Source organism: Hyperolius riggenbachi, chromosome 10 (assembly GCF_040937935.1).
Source record: "Hyperolius riggenbachi isolate aHypRig1 chromosome 10, aHypRig1.pri, whole genome shotgun sequence".
In the NCBI taxonomy this organism is placed as follows: Eukaryota; Metazoa; Chordata; class Amphibia; order Anura; family Hyperoliidae; genus Hyperolius; species Hyperolius riggenbachi.
Window position 1 is genome coordinate 74,456,706 of NC_090655.1, and position 13,677 is coordinate 74,470,382.

The window sequence follows — 13,677 nt, forward strand, 5'->3', positions numbered from 1 at the left end:
GCTGGATCGGAGGCGGCTGACGTCAGGACGTCGATGACGTCACTCCGCTCGTCGCTATGGCGACGATATAAGCAAAACAAGGAAGGCCGCTCATTGCGGCCTTCCTTGTTTATTCTGGGCGCCGGAGGCGATCGGAAGATCGCCTCCGGAGCGCCCTCTAGTGGGCTTTCATGCAGCCAACTTTCAGTTGGCTGCATGAAATAGTTTTTTTTTTATTTAAAAAAAACCCTCCCGCAGCCACCCTGGCGATTTAATCAGAACGCCAGGGTGGTTAAAGAGAGACTGAAGTCTCATAAAATTCATGGTTTTATTTTAAAAATCACTTTAACATTATTGCCCTACCTAAAACACCACATCCCTGCGGCTGAGCACTAACTAATTCCCCCCAAACTCCCCAGGGCACACTGTGGGGAGCGCTTCCGTGAGAGGCACAGCTTTCAGCTGCAGCTCTACCTCTACACGCATCTGTCAGCTCGAATTGCTTCTTTCCCTGAGAGGGGCGGGGGACAGGCAGAGATACGCGCGGATTGTTACACATGGAGGCAGAGCTGCAGCTGAAAGTTCTGCCTCCCGGGGCAGCAAAATCCACGACCAAGAAAGTCGTGGGGCTTTGGGGAAAGAGTGTTCATCCGCGAGGATGCAGTGATTTAGTTAGGGCAATGATGTTACAGTGATTATTAAAATAAAACCGTGAAGTTTATGAGACTTCAGAGTCAGTGCTCCTAAGGTATGTGATGACTCCAAACCATAACAGCAGAAAAAGTTTTGAATGCAGGATTAGCATCTTTATCACTTAATACACTCAGACCAGTTGCTGTTGAAATTTGATTTTTATGGTGACGATACCGCTTTAAAAGCCAACATGTTGGATCCTTAACAGCCCTCAACCTTTTCGCTTCCTTAACTGTAAGACAATCGTCGCTCCTCTGCCCCACTCCACAGCAGGCTGTAGCTGCAGTCCCGCATGCAGGGGCCAGCGGTAGTAACCGCCACCGATTAGCAGCTGCCACTGTGCTAACTGCACACGGTATCTGGGTTATTTCCCGTGGAAATGTTTCATTTGACAAAACGTCACAGGCATAGTATACCTGGCGTACCGGCAATTAGCAAAAATTGTGATTCATTTTGCTAGTTCGCCCAAAAACGGCGATGTGGCCCTTCGCCTAAAAAGTTTGGCCAGTTTGCAGTGGACCGGAACTCTTGTAGAGAAGGAAAAAAAAACAGAGAAATCCACTGTCTGTGTTTATAGAGCAGCCTATCTAATTCTCCTTATCTGCAAGAAATGAGCCAGTGTTATCTGAACTGTCAGCTCTCGGCCTAATCCAAAGCTAATATGTATACACGGGAGGTTAACCCCTTATGTGCTCCCAGCGAGCCAATAATTACTCACACTGCAGCATCTCTGTAGGAGCTCTATAAGCTGTAACAAGGAAATGTTTTTTTCCTGTAAAGGTTATGTTAGAGCAGAGAGAAAGTTCTGAGTTCAGGTCCACTTTAAAGCTAACCTGTACTAGCCTGCGGGGCCACAAGTACTTCCGAAGCCTTCATGAGGACTCTGAAATGGGGGACAGAGGTAGACCAAGGGGCTCTGGATCTCACTATTATTGATTTATATCACGCTAGCATCTCCCACTGTGGTGTCCCATAGACTTGCAGAGTTCCCAAACCCTGTCCTCCGGGCCCACCAACCGTGCATGTTTTGTGGAATTCCCCAGAGATAGTTAATCAGCTCTGCTGAGACACTAATTACTCCACCTGTGCATCTTTGTGGTTTCCTGCAAAATATGTACTGTTGGTGGGCCTTGAGGACAGGTTTGGGGAACTCTGCGAGCTTTCCCAGGTCTCTCCCCATTACCTTGCTCCACTGCTGCTCCAGCGTAAAAGTTTGTGCCTTTGGATCCTCAAATGCTTCCAAAGATGGGTGCAGAGACAAAAGTACTTCCGAATCCTTCACGAGGACACCGAAACGAGGGACAGCGGTGGACCAAGGGCATAAAGAGAGGACCAGGAAGACTATAGGATTCAGAGCCTTCCCTCTCCACAGGTGAGTATCCGTTTTTTTTTGGTATTTTTTCAGGCTCCCATTAGTATTACTTTAACTTTTGAAAATCAGATACCTTTTAATAGCCTCACGTAAAACGTATGTGAAGAACTAAGGGCTTGTTCACACTATGGGCTCGATTCTCTAAAGCGTGATAACTGCCATCACAGCAGATCTCACGTGCTCTGCCGCGCACGGCTCTTTGCCGTCTCATAAAGCATTACTCCATGTGATAAAGGAAGGTTTGCGCACGATCACTCGCTTGTTTCAAACGAGTGATCGCAGGCAAACCTTCCTTTATCACATGGAGTAATGCTTTGCGCTCGACAAAGCACCGCGCGTGGCACATCGCGCAAGACCTGCTGTGATAGCAGTTATCGAACTTCAGAGACTCGAGCCCTATGATGAGTCACACGTAGTCACACGTAGTGACGAAACGCGTCTGGTGGAGCTACCTCGGACTGTCAGGAAGCACAGAGCGCACTGCGTGGAGGAGATCCTTGTAGCCACGAGTGGTGGATTAGCGGCGGGAACGGAGCGGAACCAACGAGCTTGACCGGGAGGCACGGGGGAGAGCCCGTTCTAAAAACTCTGAGTGCTGTTTTTCACTCCACAATTTGCAAGTACAATTTTAAAATTAAACGTCATTTTATCAAAACGGAGCTGTACTATGTGAGGTTTTTCATCCTATGAGGTACACATACCCTTGAAAGTGGTGACATTTAGGAAGAAGGAGTAACGGGGCTGACATACCCACCGAGGAGGACAACAAACGAGCGATTTATGACCAGTCTCACAGTGGTCAATTGGATTCGGTGAGTGTTATCACTTACATAAAGGCGGAGCGCCGTCTATTACATTAAAGAGTCTGAAGCAAGGTGAAACTAACACCTACTAGAGGCGCATACAAGCAAGAGAAATCACTTATTCTGAACTATTTTATTTAGATCTATAGACTTTGGAACTTTTAATAGCTAGTATGCTCGTATGGGACATTTTAAAGCAACATTGATTTTTAAGTTGTTTGTGTTGATATTTACTAGCTAGACAACAACATCCGTGTATTGATTGTATTATGCAATTATCCATCTGTAGCACTTACATTATAATTTTCATGGTAAGCTTTTTTGTAAGTGTTTTTGCAGAGCGATTCCGTTTTTTTCACTTCCTGACTGACAGGAAGTGAACTCTTTGATCCGGAAAAGATTACAATGTATTTATTCTTAATGCAAATGCTGCACAAAGCGATTTTGTGAGCATTTTGCGGTTTTCCTATACCTTCCATTGAGGCGGAATCGCTCTGAAAATGGTCCATTTAGCGCTTCTCTGAACAGAGAGCAGACGGAGCACCCTAATCTGAACTAGCGCATAGGATAGCATGGTGTAAGCGCTTTCATGGAGATTTTGAAAAATCGCAGGCATTAAAAAAAAAAAAAAAAAAAAAAAAAAAAAAGAGAAAGAAGAAGAAAGTTCCAGCACTCTCTTAACTGCAGTAGGAGATGGGACTTAGACCTGATGCACCATTGAATGCGTAAGTGTGGTCTCTTTGAAGGGCGTGCACGGGCTGGGTGAGATGCAGCAAATTAATGTGGAAAGGGGGATGAGGTGTAGCCAGCACTGCGATTCAAATGATTGTTTATTGAGATAAAAAGGATGCACTTACAATTAATTCAGGTTGAATCAGGTGGGATGCGATGCGGATGTGGTGGGCGCCAGGTCTAGATCCCCCTGCGGACGTCCGTTTCGCGCGTCTAGCGCTTGTTCACCGCAGTGGGGGAAAGGATTAAAAAAAAAACAAAAAAAAACGCCTCCAGTGTGAACGAGTCCTTAGTGTGGTAAAATCACTGAACACTCTTGCGATTCAGAGCAAACGCAATCAGCACTGTATCACAATCTGTATCACAAGCGCTCCAGAATCGCGGCAAAATGCTGAAGGGAACAAGTTTTGCAATTGCCGCTAATAACAAAACACCCGCGATCGGCGGCAATCATGGTAGCGAGATCACTGCCATATACAGGTCCTTCTAAAAAAATTAGCATATTGTGATAAAGTTCATTATTTTCTGTAATGTACTGATAAACATTAGACTTTCATATATTTTAGATTCAAATACACACAACTGAAGTAGTTCAAGCCTTTTATTGTTTTAAGATTGATGATTTTGGCATACAGCTCATGAAAACCCAAAATTCCTATCTCAAAAAATTAGCATATTTCATCCGACCAATAAAAGAAAAGTGTTTTTAAAACAAAAAAAAAAAAAGTCAACCTTCAAATAATTATGTCCAATTATGCATTCAATACTTGGTTGGGAATCCTTTTGCAGAAATGACTGCTTTAATGCGGCGTGGCATGGAGGCAATCAGCCTGTGGCACTGCTCAGGTGTTATGGAGGCCCAGGATGCTTCGATAGCGGCCTTAAGCTCATCCAGAGTGTTGGGTCTTGCGTCTCAACTTTCTCTTCACAATATCCCACAGATTCTCTATGGGGTTCAGGTCAGGAGAGTTGGCAGGCCAATTGAGCACAGTAATACCATGGTCAGTATACCATTTACCAGTGGTTTTGGCACTGTGAGCAGGTGCCAGGTCGTGCTGAAAAATGAAATCTTCATCTCCATAAAGCTTTTCAGCAGATGGAAGCATGAAGTGCTCCAAAATCTCCTGATAGCTAGCTGCATTGACCCTGTCCTTGATAAAACACAGTGGACCAGCACCAGCAGCTGACATGGCACCCCAGACCATCACTGACTGTGGGTACTTGACACTGGACTTCAGGCATTTTGGCATTTCCCTCTCCCCAGTCTTCCTCCAGAATCTGGCACCTTGATTTCCCAATGACATGCAAAAGTTGCTTTCATCCGAAAAAAGTACTTTGGACCACTGAGCAACAGTCCAGTGCTGCTTCTCTGTAGCCCAGGTCAGGCGCTTCTGCTGCTGCTTCAAAGGTGGCTTGACCTGGGGAATGCGGCACCTGTAGCCCATTCCTGCACACGCCTGTACACAGAGGCTCTGGATGTTTCTACTCCAGACTCAGTCCACTGCTTCCGCAGGTCCCCCCAGGTCTGGAATCAGTCCTTCTCCACAATCTTCCTCAGGGTCCGGACACCTCTTCTCGTTGTGCAGCGTTTTCTGCCACACTTTTTCCTTCCCACAGGTGCCTTGATACAGCAATCTGGGAACAGCCTATTTGTTCCGAAATTTCTTGGTCTCTTACCCTCTTGCTTGATGTTGTCAATGATGGCCTTCTGGACAGCAGTCATGTCGGCAGTCTTACCCATGATTGCGGTTTTGAGTAATTATCAGGCTGGGAGTTTTTAAAAGCCTCAGGAATCTTTTGCAGGTGTTTAGAGTTATCACAATATGCTAATTTTTTTAGAAGGACCTGTAGTTAATATTGCGCTAAGCGCTAGCTGTTCGGTGATTAGAGGGAATCACCTGCTAATCGCCCAAGTGAGAATTGTCCCTAAAAAGCAATCACAAAAGCACTCAGCGCTTGCACTTTAGAATGTGAACAAAGCTTAAAGAGACTCTGAAGCGAGTCTAACGCCATTTGTTAAATGTTAAAGGAGTTATCAGGCAAAAAAAAAAAAGTTTCACTTACCTGGGGCTTCTACCAGCCCCATGCAGCCATCCTGTGCCCTCGTAGTCACTCACTGCTGCTCTGGTCCCCCTCCGTCAGCTTGTTTAGTTTTTGCCGACCTCATAGTCGGCAGGCCGCATTGCGTACATTTTTACGCATTCCCGCTGGTGCAGGAACATTAACACATACATTTTTATGCATTAATGGTTCAACGCGTAAAATTGTATGTGTTAATGTTCCTGCACCAGCAGTGAGTGACTACGAGGGCACAGGATGGCTGCATGGGGCTGGTAGAAGCCCCAGGTAAGTGAAACTTTTTTTTTTTTGCCTGATAACTCCTTTAAACATTATAAATTCTGCTAAACCGCTGCTATCCCGCGGCAAAACGAGGGGTTTATACCCCCCAAATCCCCTGTTTTGTCCCGGGAGCGTTTCCTGATGAGTCAGAGCTCAGCGCGTCAATCCACGCCTCTCCCCCCGCCCCTCTCAATCTGCTTGCACAGAGAGGGGCGGGGGAGAGGCGGAGATGTGATTGACGCGCATGGAGGCAGAGCTGCAGCTGAAAGCTCTGCCTCCATGAGCAGCAAAATCCACAACTAAGAAAGTTGTGGATTTTGCAGGGGGGGATTTGGAGGTCTAAACCCCTCGTTTTAACACGGGATAGCAACGGTTTAGCAGGGTTTATACCAGGCATGGGCAAACTTGGCCCTCCAGCTTTTAAAGGAACTACAAGTCCCACAATGCATTGCAGGAGTCTTACAGCCACAGTCACGACTCAAAGGCAAATGCATTGTGGGACTTGTAGTTCCTTAACAGCTGGAGGGCCAAGTTTGCCCATGGCTGGTTTACACTGTTTAACATTAAACAAGTGGAATTAGACTCGGTTCAGGAGTCTCTTTAAAGGACACCCGAGGCGAAAATAAAATAATGAAATAAACGATTGTATCCATCTTCCTTCTCTTAAAAATGACTTAAGATATTCCAGTTTTATGTTTAAAGTTACTTTTTAAGTTTTAATTGTTTTATTGTGTTTGCTCAATGACACATTAAAGTATGCCAGAGCTAAAATCTATGAACTATTGAACCTTTATCTCTTTCCTGCTCTCAGAAGCCATTTTCTGCTAGGAAAGTGTTTAATAGTTGGAATTTCTTATTTCTTATCAGTGAGGGTCACACTGTAGTCACTTCCTGTCAGGACTGAGTCAGCCACTTACAGATTTGATATTTAACTCTTTCAGGCAGAGAAAGAAAAAAAGGAACACAGCCTAGTTATTTGTGTGCTAGACGCTGTACATACCCATGACTATCTCATGTCACCTCAGGTATCCTTTAACTGACACATCATTGTAGCAATGGTCAAAGAAAGTGGAGTTAGCCACTTGTTAACCATTTTTACACAAGAAAAAAAAAAAATCAGAAACAATGTCAGCTTTACTATGGCAACGATCACCAGGCGACACACAGACTGCTACATACCGTACCTGGTCCTATACACAGAACAAGCGGCGGCCAATGCTATAGCAGCGCAGTGAGGAAGCCGCACTTTCACAGGTGACAGCCAAGGCAGAGCGCTCCATTCATAGCTCTGGCTGGCTGCGCAGTGAAAGTTTGTGGCCCCGCCTCCTCTGGAGCCCCCGCAGCTGGACTTTCCCCCCTTCTTATGATAGATGGATGGAGAATCCCCGTCAAATTTCCCACCGCTCTGTTCCGCGCCCCCGCCTCAGCCACTCAGAACATCCGCAAGAGCACACAGCGCTGTCACTCTCCAGGCGCTACACCTGTCACAGAACTACACCTCCCAGCATGCACCGCAACTCCATCTAGCGCAGTAACCGCAACAGCGACAGGCGAGCTGATTAGCGGAAGCCCTTGCACACAGACGCAACGTACATGAGGTTATACGTAGCCACAAATGTGACAACAAGCGTTTCTCTTCTGTATACAGTATAGGCACTTAATAGTACTCACCATGACAGGACCGCGCATGCGCAGCTGTTTCATGAATACTGATGACGGGCACCTATTATACGCATGTTCAGTACTGTCGTTCACGTCATAAACTGCGCATGCGCAAGTGTTGAATCAGTACAGACCGTTAAAATCTTGCAAATACATTCGAGAGAAGTTGTATTGGTTGTCCAAAAATCTCGGAAAACTGGGTATTAGCTTTTTCAGTCAGCTGTGCTCATAAGTTATATTATCTAAACACATCATAAAAGGACGTTACATGTGCTCCTCTGAGATGTTCCCTTTATACAGCATTCCATCAGGGTCTAGAGATAGCACATGAACCTATGCAAATTGCTGGCTTTTTTTCTTTACTACTACTCTTGGATAACAGCCTGGAAACGATTTAGGTGATGTTCTGTAATGCTGAATACTCACCTGAGAACGCAGGACGCTGGATCCCAGCAACGTACCCCCGACGACAAGCGTTCACCGATCTGTCTGCCGGTGGGAACATGCGATGGCACATGACGGATGCGAAGTCAAGCGATCGCAGTACTTTGCACATAGTCATCGGAGATCTTAAAGATCGGCTGTGATGGTCGCTATTGCAGAGCATCGCCAAATGTTCACATAACCGCGCGCCTGTATCCACATCACGAGAATGTGGAAATGAACGCTCATCGCTGCCGTCAGAAAAACCATGGAAAACGCGTACTAGGTATGAGCCTTTAGGGTTGATTCACACCGCCAGCAGTTGTACTCTGTTCGCCAGTGATCGACAAAGCACTAGAGCAATGTTACCCTGTGTTCTCACAGCAGCGTTTCAATGCTATTTTTAGGGCCCATTCACACTTGAGCATTTTGCCGGTGAAAACACTGAACGCTAGCGCTTTTCAAGGCGCTAAGTTAATTAAAAAAGTCAGGTCCGTTCTCATTTTGGAGATTTGTGCTAATCGCCGCAAATCACCCAAAACCACTAAACGCAAACGCGTAGCCTGCACCCTTTTCAGGCGGCGATCGCAATAAAAAAAAAAAAAAAAAAAAAAGCCACAGCAAAATACTAGCAAAATCGCTAGCGTTTTGCGATCAGCAAGTGTGAATGGGCCCTCAGAGGGATTTTTCCTTATGGAATGTGTAAAAACACACATTCCTTTAAAATTGGCTCTGAAAATGGCTTTGCAAAATCACAATTTTTGTAGTGTGAACTAGACCTAACTGGGCAGCATGCCATCTTCTCCATCCTTTTGGTTATAAGCAAGTGTAAGATTTAACAAAAAAAAAAAAACAATTTAAGCAACCACTCGTAGTTCCGATGGCAGACTTGTTCTCCTTGGCAGACAGAGTGATCCCTGAGACACCAGCCTGCTATGCAAGGTCCAAACTTGCCCCCACCACTGGCTACACCATTACCCTCCAAAATTCAGTAAGTAAAAAGCATTGAATGGCAGGCTTGGCCATGGTCCCGATTTCACATCCTAATTGGAAGTGGTGATGAGAAAGAGGGTCAATAGGATGGAATTAATTTCTGAATTTACGGATCAGTTCATTTTGGCGTACTGCTCCAAGAGCCGAAACTGGGCGCCATCATAGCAGCAATGCTACGATGCACGCCCCGCGTAGCGGTAATTTGGGGCTCTGGCGGTTGCCAGACCCCGAATTACATTTCCCTCCGAGTTGCGACAAATCGGAGGGGGAATAGTATTTAATGCCGCCTCTGAGTTTAGCGGCAGTGGAGAGAGCAGTCATTCGGCTGAACTGAGCGGCGCCGAGAGGATATGTACCCCTGAATTTATGCTGCTTTTCTTATATATCGTTGTGGCCCGGCAATTGTTGTGAGTGGTGTTTTGCCACCCCCGCCTTATACTCAGGTCAAACATCTTTCTCCAGTTTTTTTAAAGGTAAAAGTTGGTGGGTCAGCTTATACTCTGGTATATACGGTGCATTAAAATTTCATGTAAATTGTATTCATCTTGAACTTGGATTGGTCCAATTTCAAGCTGCATACAATGTACATGCAAACTGAATGTGGGCCCCTCTAAGGGACAGTTAGTGACAAGACAATATACTCTGTACAGCGCTGCGTAAGATGTCGGCGGTATGGAAGTACTAAATAATAACACATTAAACAGTTATATCGCAACAATACAGCTGCACTGTGAACGTTGCTGGTGCATTGCAGTGCAGTAAGCCTCGTTACTAAGTGACGCAACGCACCATGAACGAGGCCCGATTGTTTAGTGAGGTGCTCAAGAGATACTAGACCCCGATGCAATTCCCTAGCTCACCAGTATTAAGTGCTGGCTACTAGGGTTGGTCAATGAAATGCAAACAGTTCTGAGTTATTCAGGATTATGCAAACTCATGAAGCTTGAAAATGAACCAATCGAATGCAGCTAAAGTAAAATTCGATTGGTCCAGTTTCAAGCTGCATAGGTTTTCATTAAAAAAAAAAAAACATTGCATAATCCTGCATCAACTCAAAATTATTTTTATTACACTGACAATCTCCCATGCAATTACCCCTTTCAAGCATCCAAGAAGCGATCCCATCAAATAGGAAGGCAAATGAATGATAACCTTTCACCGGTTTAGAAAAGGTGAAAAGTCTGTATCGTTCATCTGCCACCAGCTTGAGTTTGTATCTGGGAGCCTCCTTTATGCCAAATTCTAGGAGCCTCCTTTATGCCAAATGCTGGGAGGTCCGTGCATGTGCAGAAGGCACTGACTGACACGACTGAGCCAGTTACCATGGCTGATTGTTTCTGAATGGCAGACCGCGGGATGGAGAGTAACTCAGACGTGCTTATGGGGCTAGAGGAAGCCACGGGTAAGTATCGATTCTTAGTATTTTAACAGTTCTGGTACACTTTAAAATAGGTAAAACAAAAGTTTGCTTTCCTAAAACAGAAAGAATTTGCGATAATTCAGGTTGGAGTGAGCTTGAGATGTCTCCCAGAGCAACACTGCTGAATATATGCAAATTAACCATTGTACCCTTAGAAGCTAAACACACCTCCAGAACCGCTGGATTGCAATGATGTGTCAGCTTGTTAATTTGTACAGAGCCATAATAATCCAACATGTAAAATAGGTAAAGAGGGTAATTTTTGAATGCTTACATATTTAGCAAACATTTTTAAACGAATCACGAGGTGAAAATTAAAAAAAATTTAAAGGCAGCCTCCGTTGTAGCGCATTCGCGCGAAACGGCCGTAAGGCTCTCATCCCCCAGCACCCACCGCACAGCTTTACCAGCAAACCGGTATGTTACATCTCAATATGCATACAATTGAATCCACGATGTTGCACCATGTGTTATGAATAAACAAGCAGTTTACAGCAGTGCCGGCATTTCTCATCCTTTTCTCTGTCTGCATATGATGTCTATCTGAGCCTGAGCACGCTGGTCTATCTGCATCGCACCGAATACCTGGTCTGCACCCCTGAAACACCCCCCCCCCCCCCCGAACCCCTAGCTGCAGTGCCAGCACCTTTCTATTCTACCTTCCTTTGTGAAAATTTAAATCTATCTTTACTTACATGGGGCTTCTTCCAGACCCTAGAAGTCTTTTGGGTCTCTTGATGCACCTGTGTTACGCCTGTAAGGATCGCCGACCCATCAATAGATTTAGGTTTTAACCTCGGGAGTCCTTTAGCTGTAGCTTCTTTTGTCGGTTATTTTTCTTGATTTTATTGTCGCTTCTCGCTGGACTACCTGCCGCTCCTTTGCCAGACACCCCAGCACTATTGCGATTACGTGCCACCCAGCAGCGGATGTAGCAAGGAGTGACAGTCCCAGGGGAGCCTGGGATGTAGGGGCAGACATCTTGTGAGTGCCAAAGAACCCAGCACGGGAGCAAGTGAAAGACATCGGGCAGGTGCGAAGCAAGATAGCAGTGAGAGTGACGGGTGCCTGGTGATAGGCCTGAAAGATCAATCAAATTTAAACCAAAATTGCGATTACCAAGACCACAATTACAGGATCGTCAAAGCAGCGATTTCGGTGATCATCATTTCCGCATGGGAAGTTTGAAGAAGCGGCTTCAAACCCCAAGTCCAGGCACCTGTGGCCCGCAGCATTGGCATTGTTGGACATACCTTCCGCATGAGTCCAATGCTCTCCGTCCTCTCTTGTAGTGATGGGTCGTTTGCGAACGAGCCGGCTCTTTGCTGCGAACGACAAGAGCCGGTTCTCAGTTTTAAAAGAGCCGATGCCTCAGCCGCCCCACAGAGCTCTGCTTTGCTCTGTAATAAAGGGCGCTGAGGCATGCTGGGAGATGTAGTCCTCCTCTTGTAGCTTGTAGGAGTGTATGGGGCGGAGCAGAGCAGTAGCAGGAGGGATTTCCCCAGTCAGAGAAGCAGTCTGGAGTTGTCATGGAGACAGGGGCAGGGCTTTTACTCCGATTCTGAGTGGTGTCTAGTGATATTTAATGAAGAGCCGATTCAGAGCCGTAAGAGCCGGCTCTTTAATGGGAGCCGATTCAGAAGAGCCGATTCTCTGAGAAGAACCGGAATTCCCATCACTACTCTCTTGCCATCTGCCAACTCTTGCGCACGGCATACTTCCTGGTTCCTGTATGTCACATGACATACAGGAAGAGTGCCATGCATTAGATCCTACAGGAGGCGAAGTGGATAGACGGGGCATCGCTGGACTCGTGCTGGAAGGTATGTCCAGCACTGGGGGCACAGGGTGGGCGTAGAGAGAGACACAGGGCAGGCACAGAGAGAGACAGAGCGAGCACAGAGAGACAAAAGAGGCACAAAGACACAAATGGGGCAAGAGAGAGACCCAGGGGGGCACAGAGCGAGACACGGTGCAAAAAGAGAGACGGGGACAGAGGCACACAGAGAAGAAGGGGAACAATGCTTGATTTCAAGAAAATCATGAATCGAATCAAAATCGCGACTTTGGACAGAAATTAATTTTTTCCTAAAATCGTTCACGCCTACCTGGTGAGGTAGCAGTGAGAGTGACGGGTGCCCGGCGAGGTAGCAGTGAGAGTGACGGATCTCACAGGAGTGAGGTAGCAGTGAGAGTGATGGGTACCCGGCGAGGTAGTAGTGAGAGTGAAGGGTGCCCGGCGATGTAGCAGTGAGAGTGACGAATCTCACAGGAGTAAGGTAGCAGTGAAAGTGACGGGTGCCTGATGAGGCAGCAGTGAGAGAGATGGATTTCACAGGAGTGAGGTAGCAGTGAGAGTGATGGGTGCCCGGCGAGGTAGCAGTGAGTGTGACAGGTGCCTGATGAGGTAGCAGTGAGCGTGACGGATCGCACAGGAGTGAGGTAGCAGTGAGAGTGATAGGTGCCTGGGGAGGTAGCAGTGAGAGTGACGGATCTCACAAGAGGTAGCAGTGAGAGTGACGGATCTCACAGGAGTAAGGTAGCAGTGAGAGTGATAGGTGCCTGGGGAGGTAGCAGTGAGAGTGACGGATCGCACAAGAGGTAGCAGTGAAAGTGACGGATCGCACAAGAGGTAGCAGTGAGAGTGATGGATCGCACAAGAGGTAGCAGTGCGAGTGACGGGAACCTAGCCCCCTTGGCGGTATGAAAAATACCGCCAGGGGGCAGCGCAGCAGTTTTTTTTTTAATTTTTTTTGTTTTAAATCATGTAGCGAGCCGAGGGCTCGCTACATGATAGCCGCTGCTCAGCGGCATCCCCCCAGCCCCGCCGATCGCCTCCGGCGATAGGCGATCAGGAAATCCCGTTCAAAGAACGGGATTTCCTGGAGGGCTTCCCCCGTCGCCATGGCGACGGGGCGGAATGACGTGACGTCATTGGGAGACCCGATCCACCCCTCGGCGCTGCCTGGCACTGATTGGCCAGGCAGCGCTCGGGGTCTGGGGGGGGCCGCGCGCCGCACTGGATAGCGGCGATCGGGCGCGCGGCGGCGGCGATCGGGGTGCTAGCTGCGTCCAGCAAAAAAAAAAAATGAAGTAAATCGGCCCAGCAGGGCCTGAGCGGCACCCTCCGGCGGCTTACCCCGTGTCACACACGGGGTTACCGCCAAGGAGGTTAATGAGGTAGAAGTGAAAGGGACGTACCACACAGGAGTAAGGTAGCCATGTTGTGCTGAAAGACAGCTTCCCTAGCACAAAACCTC

At 47.0% G+C, this 13,677-nt stretch overlaps 1 protein-coding gene across 5 annotated transcripts in view; it reads right to left on the reverse strand.

Moving 5' to 3' along the window:
- Positions 1–13,677, reverse strand: part of PCGF5 (polycomb group ring finger 5) — a 147,844-nt gene that overhangs the window by 68,475 nt on the left and 65,692 nt on the right. Inside the window, exon 1 of one of the 5 annotated variants that reach the window (XM_068255643.1) lies at positions 7,591–7,649. The exons of 1 other annotated variant lie outside the window; for it this stretch is intronic. The gene's annotated coding sequence lies outside the window, so the exon portion shown is untranslated. Of the gene's footprint in view, positions 1–6,919; positions 6,999–7,103; positions 7,354–7,512; positions 7,536–7,590; positions 7,650–13,677 lie in introns of those variants that run through there. 3 more of the 5 variants (XM_068255644.1, XM_068255641.1, XM_068255642.1) reach the window with 3 other exon arrangements.